Genomic DNA, 6463 nt, shown 5'->3' with positions numbered 1-6463 from the left:
ATAGTAATAATAATCCCAACACTTCAGTTCACAACTATATTTTCCCTGGATCTGAGTTCAATACATCTTCAAGAAACGCTTCAAACACAGGTAAACAAAACAATTATACAGTTTTAAGTTGTACAATAAACATAACCTCTGTACCATCATGAATATAGCCATGACAGCAAGTTTTCTTTCCTGATCTTTCACAGAATAACACAGACCCAGTCCTTTAAAGCTTGAAACTCTGCAGATAGCAGCACTACATTCAAGTAGTAACCAAAATATCATTTCAAACACTACAGCAATATTTACAAATGTTTCTCCAAAACATCTAGTGATTTACCTCAAAATTCAGTTATTGTACAATCATTTATCAAGCACCTACTCCGTATTAAGCACTATTTTAGGTACTGGTGGTACAGTAGTGATTAAATCAAATCTACACACAAAATAACTCTGCCTCAAAGAATTTACTCTAGAAAACAAGACAAAATAAAATAAATATGAATTAGACATTAGATTGAATTCTGGGGTCTCTAACATTATAATTAAAATGAATATCCTGTTTACAGGGTATTGAATTATTACTGCTAAACATAACAAAAATTTTGGTGCTACTTTCAGAAAGCAAAAAAAAAATTGGAAGAAATTCAGTTTTAAATACAAAGACATATAAACATCATAACATGGTTAAAATTAAGAACATACATTTACCCATCTATTAAAGAGATCTACATGTGTCATGAAACATCCAAAGTAAAACTACTGAAATAGCCTCCTATGTTTGTTTTTTCTTTTGCTTCCTCCGCTTATTTTTGTCTTTTTGAGACATGGTCTAGCTATGTAGCTCAGGCTGGTTTGAGTTTACTTTGCACCCCAGGCTGGTCTGAAACTCAAAATGATCCTCCTGCTTCAGCCTCCCAAGTGCTAGGACTATCAGCAGTCATAATCTGTGTGCCACCACACCCAGCCTGTTTCTTTATCAATTACCACACTGTGAAAAACCCAAGAACTTAAAGCAGTTACTTTGTTGAACTAACCATGCTGAATAAAATATGCATATAAAATATAAATAGGTGTGATAAATATTTGAAAGAAAAACTTTAATTCAATAGTTTACAAAGATTGTTTTCATATAATCTCTTATTAGATCAAATATTAGTCACTGGAAAATAACAAATTACCAAGCAATGGGAACCTCACCTTAGACTAAATCTATATTACTTCCTTAAAAAACAAAAGCAGAATGATAAACTTGAATCCTTTATATTGAAGTGGATGCCACTTGAACACATACTCATAAGTGAAATAAACCAGATACACATGGGTAAATATCATATACTTTCCCTAATATAAAAACTCAAAAGAAGAAATACAAATAGAAAGGTATAATAAAAGTAAAAGGAAAGCAAGAACTGGAGGATTAACTAATTAAGAGAGAGAAAGGAGAAGAGCTGGAAACATGACAGTGACAAGCCATAGTGTTATATGTACAAGATGGGCAAGGCAATGATCCTGAGAATCTCCAGAAGATTTTTGCATCTAGCAGTTAATTGGAAAAATTCTCACCCTAACTAACTACATATACTGATACCTGTGAACTAAGCAACTGCACTGAAGATGGTAATCTGTAATAGTAGTTTCATGCTTGGAGTGCCAGTCATTCTGGTCTTCTGAATACAGGCTGCTTGTCATGACATGCCAGTTGCTCCTGTGCTGTCTCTTAGGTAGATGATTGTTCAAAAGGAAGGGGGTAGTGAATGAAGGCAAGAGACAGGAAAAGGGATGTTGTGGGACTGTCCTGCTTCAAGGTTGTATATGGTTAGAATTTTGGACTTATGTGTAAACATAAGAATTATATAATTCTTTATGCCTATTTTTAAAAATATATTCTAATTTTTAAATGTTTTTTCATCATATTCTGTAGGGACTTAAAGTTCAACATATCAATACTTGATGAAAATCACCTGTTCCATGTTATGCCTAAGATGTTTGATATTCAGACAGATAGTGAGGTTAAGCTTAATAGCCTAGGTTGTATGGTAATAACAATAAACTCTTCTTGAGAGTCCACAACCTAAGTTTTCACACCAAAATTAGAGAAAAAGAAGAGCTGCAAAAAAGGCAACATTTTGGTTCTGGTTTTCCAAGGTCAATTAAGATTCAGGACATATGAAAACTTGGACTGTAACATCATGTAACTTGGTAGTGTCCCAAATTTTCTGATCAAGGAGATTATGGGGCCAAAGAGGAAAGTGATCGTTGATGTAGAGTGTACCTAAGGAGAATCATATGGAGAGAAAACATTCTCTCAGGCTTTCACAGAGAGCACATTGGCCAAGCAATGGCTGTGACTCATCCACATGGCTGACACTGACAAAGGTTCTACAATCTGAGGCACAGGATCTCAGGATAAATCCTGAGGGGATTTCACTGACCTTCTCAGACCAAAAAGCTACAACTCTTGTTGCATAGGTCCTGCTTTACCTTGGTCTTAACCATCCAGCAGAAAAGTATAAAAATGAAATATAAGAAGTAAAGCCATGGTGTTATGTTGAGCTGTAGGGGACTCAGGTCAACAATTTCTGACATTGCCAGTCAAGCGGAAGACCCAATACTATTATGGACTACTGGACTCTTAGAATATTTTGTTGAGTTAACACACCTATAATATTCAAATAACAGAACTTAACAAAAAAAGGGGATACGGATGAATGTCCATTTTGTATCTGTGTATTCACTATGGTTAGGATAGATATATAGTTATATTCTCTTAAGGAATAGAGAGATTTGTTCTAATAGTGTTTGTAAATAGGATATCATGTCCGCATCTTGTACAGCAATTAACCAATAGGAAGAATGTATGCAATGTGTTAATTATTGAATCTGTCCTACCAATTTGGTTTGAAACTGTCTCATTGCTATTTGTTTCTCAATAAAATTATGGAAAAATAAATAAATAAATGGGGAAAAAAAGCAAGGCTGTAGGATGAGCTCAGTGGTATAGCACTTGCCTACTATGAACAAGGCTCTAGATTTCATCCCCAGTACTGCCAAAGAAACCAAAACAGTATTTTCAGAGATCAATTCTCTCCAATATTTCCCCTGGTAAGCCAGGTGTGGTGCTGCACACCTGTAATCTCAGTACTCAGGGGGGCTGAGTCAGGAGGATGTCTGAGAATCAAGGCCAACTTGGGCTACTGGGTAAGTTCAAAGCCAGCCTGAACTCCATATAAGACCTGTCTCAGGAAAAAAAGAAAAAAATCACTATTCCCCCTAGCATAACCAAAACTTAACAAAACTGTGATAAACAATAAAAGTGTAGAAAATGTACAATTCTCTATTTATTTTGTGTATGACATGTACTTGTCCACTAAAACCTGTTCTCCATTTTATTTTATTTTATTTTTTAAATATATTTTTTTGGAACCAGCGATTGAACTCAGGTCCTTGCGTTTGCCAAGGAAGTGCTTATTCCACTGAGGCATCTCCCCAGCCCTCTCCATTTTAAAATGAGGATAATTAGGTCCTAGGCTGTAGCTTGGTGGCTCAGCAAATACATGGCAAGTGCAAGGCCTTGAGTTCAGTTCCCTAAAATGACAACAAAAACAATGATCCTTTTCAAAAACAACAACATAAATTTTAAAAACTTAATATTAGGCCTTTCTTACATGCTATCACTCACTGACAAGATAAATATTTTATTTCCATTTCAGAAGCTACTTTGAGTTCTTCTTCTCAACTTCACTGATCTATTCACATACACTGGCAAGCTGGATTTGAAAAACAAGAAAGATACTCAATTCTTATTTATCCCTAATATTGAAAGCATTTTTTCTCTGCCAACCTATTAATGAGACTGTTGAGATATGAAAAACACTGAATAAACTATGCGCTGATAAAGGACTGACACCCCAAAGCAGAGTTAAGTAAAAAGAAAACCCAAGCTGAGAATAATCTATACCACCACCTTAAAAAACAAAAAAAATTTTCAAAAGGAGGTAAGCCCAGCACTGAGGGAGGATGAGGCAAGAGTTCCTAAATTTGGATCCAGAGCAAGCGAGTCACTCAATGACTCAGAAGGACACTGTCTCAAAATAAAAATTATAAAGGGCAGAGAATATAGTGCAAAGACCCTGGTTTAATCCCTAGTATAACACACAACAGAAGAAAGCTAAACACTCCTCCCATTTTTGCTACCTATGCACAGTTTCTTTCTGGAAGAAAACACATCAATTGGTAAAAAAGATTGTCATAAGGGATATGAAGTTGGTAATTAGGAACAGAGCCAGGAAAATAAACCAAACTCCCTTATAAACCTTTTCTATAATTTATAACTATTTGATAGTATTAGTTATACTCAAGGCCTACACAGGGTTAACTAACCCCTCAATCACATACACTATCTCAAAATTACCTACTATTTATCAATTTGTGATTTTTTTTCTTTTCTTTTTTTTTTTTTTTTGAAATCCTGTCTCAAAATTTAAAAAATAAAAGCAAAGGCTGGGACTGTCAGCACAAAGGCCCTGTGGCTCAGTCCCCATTAGCACACATGCCATGCCACATGCATGTACAGTGATCCTTAAGAAAAACTAAGAAAATCTTTTTTCAGTATTTCACAAAATAAAAAGGGGGTTTATTAGAAAAATACTATTCATCATCTACAAAGCTAAAATGCATTAGCAGAAAATGAATTCTTAAAAATAATTCCTATCCAGGGGCCAGCCAAATAGCTCAGCAGATTAAAGTGCCTGTAAGCAGGTGCAGGGGCCTGGGGTTCGATTTCTGGGCCTGCCATGCCAGCCCTGCCCCCATGACATGATGAGATGGCAGCTGAGACTGGGAGTGGTGGCTCACACCTGCGAGGTCAGTGAGGACTCAGGACATAAGAAAACCTGTACTGTAACATCCTGTAACTCAGTTGTGTCCCAAATTTTCTGATCAAGGAGATTGTGGAGCCACAGAGAAAGTGATCAATGATGTAGAATGTGCTTAAGGAGAGTCACATGGAGAGAAAACATTCTCTCAGGCTTTCACAGAGAGCACATTGAACAAACACTGGCCATAACTCATCCACATTGCTGGCACTGACAAAGGATCTACCAAAAACTGCAGTACAGGGTTTTAAGATAAATCCTGAGGGGATTTGACTGACCTTGTCAGATACAAAAGTTAAATTTCTTGATATATATAGGACCTGCTTTATCTTGGTCTTAATCATGCAGCAGAAAAGTATAAAAACAAAGTATAAAAAAGCCGTAGTAATAGGCTGAGCTATAAAAGGCCCAAGTCAACAACTTCTGACATTGCCAGTCCTACAGATAATCCACTACTATTACGGACTACTGAACTATATTGGAATACTTTGCTGAATTATTGCACCTACAATATTTAAATAACAATGGTATACCCTTCTCTGACAAAGCTAAACAAAAAATGTGGATACAAATGAAGGACCATTTTGTATCTGTATATACAAAATAAGATATATAGCTACTTTCTCTTAATTCAATGAATAGAAAGATTTGTACTAATAGTGTTTGTGGACAGGATATCATGTCTGCATCTTGTACTATGAATAACCACTAAGAAGACAATATTATGCAATGTATTAATTATTCAAACTGTCCTACTAATTGGTTGTGAAACTGTCTCATTGCTATTTGTTTCTAAAAAATTATTAAAAAATATAATTCAATTTTTTATAATTTAGTTTAAAATATTGCAGTTTGCATAAAATTTTCAGAGTCTGAGACTAAATATTCCTTTACTACTGAGCCTCCAGGTATGAATAATTCAGAATTCTGGTTTAATTTGTGTCAGAGGACACAAATTCTATGCTTCACGTAGTGATCAGGTGGAAAAACATTTTTCCTTTCTAAAGCAAGGCAAGCACATAGAACAAAAGTTGATATATAAAACAAAGGCTAACATAGCTAAAATACTTAAAATGTCAGCTAAGAATATGAAGCAAGTACTGTGGTATCCTAAAATAAGCTGAATAGTTCTAGAAACAGGCACAATGCCTTTGACAATTGGACAAAAATCTATAGATATGTAAAGCCTAGTGTAATGGATTTTACTCTGTCAGAACAAGTTTCAATAAATCCATCTTTTTCCTAAAAAAATTAATGAATAAAACAAAAAATAAAAAGTACTATCCAACACATTTTAAGTGGTATCCACTTAAATATAAATGCTTCAATTTATCATTGTTTATAGCTGAGTCATACTCCACTGTATATAATTACAACATCTTTTTCAACCATTCCTCATGTGACGGGAATCTTGGTTGTTTCCAAGATCTGGCTATTATCAACTGTGCTGCTATAAACATAGGTACACATATATCACTACGATATGACTTTTTCAATTCCTCTAAGAAAATTCCCGGGGGCCTGGGCCTAGCTCAGTCCTTTAAGTGGCTGCTTCCACAAAGCTGTCAGCCTCAGGTGGCTGGAGTTCGAACCTCACA

At 35.2% G+C, this 6463-nt stretch overlaps 1 protein-coding gene across 1 annotated transcript in view; it reads right to left on the bottom strand.

Moving 5' to 3' along the window:
• Naa16 (N(alpha)-acetyltransferase 16, NatA auxiliary subunit) overlaps window positions 1-6463 on the bottom strand; it is a 250544-nt gene that overhangs the window by 186245 nt on the left and 57836 nt on the right.

This window comes from Octodon degus, unplaced genomic scaffold, assembly GCF_000260255.1.
Source record: "Octodon degus isolate 3935 unplaced genomic scaffold, OctDeg1.0 scaffold00122, whole genome shotgun sequence".
In the NCBI taxonomy this organism is placed as follows: Eukaryota; Metazoa; Chordata; class Mammalia; order Rodentia; family Octodontidae; genus Octodon; species Octodon degus.
Note: the sequence above shows the minus strand (reverse complement) of the source record. Positions and strands in the feature narration are given on the sequence as shown.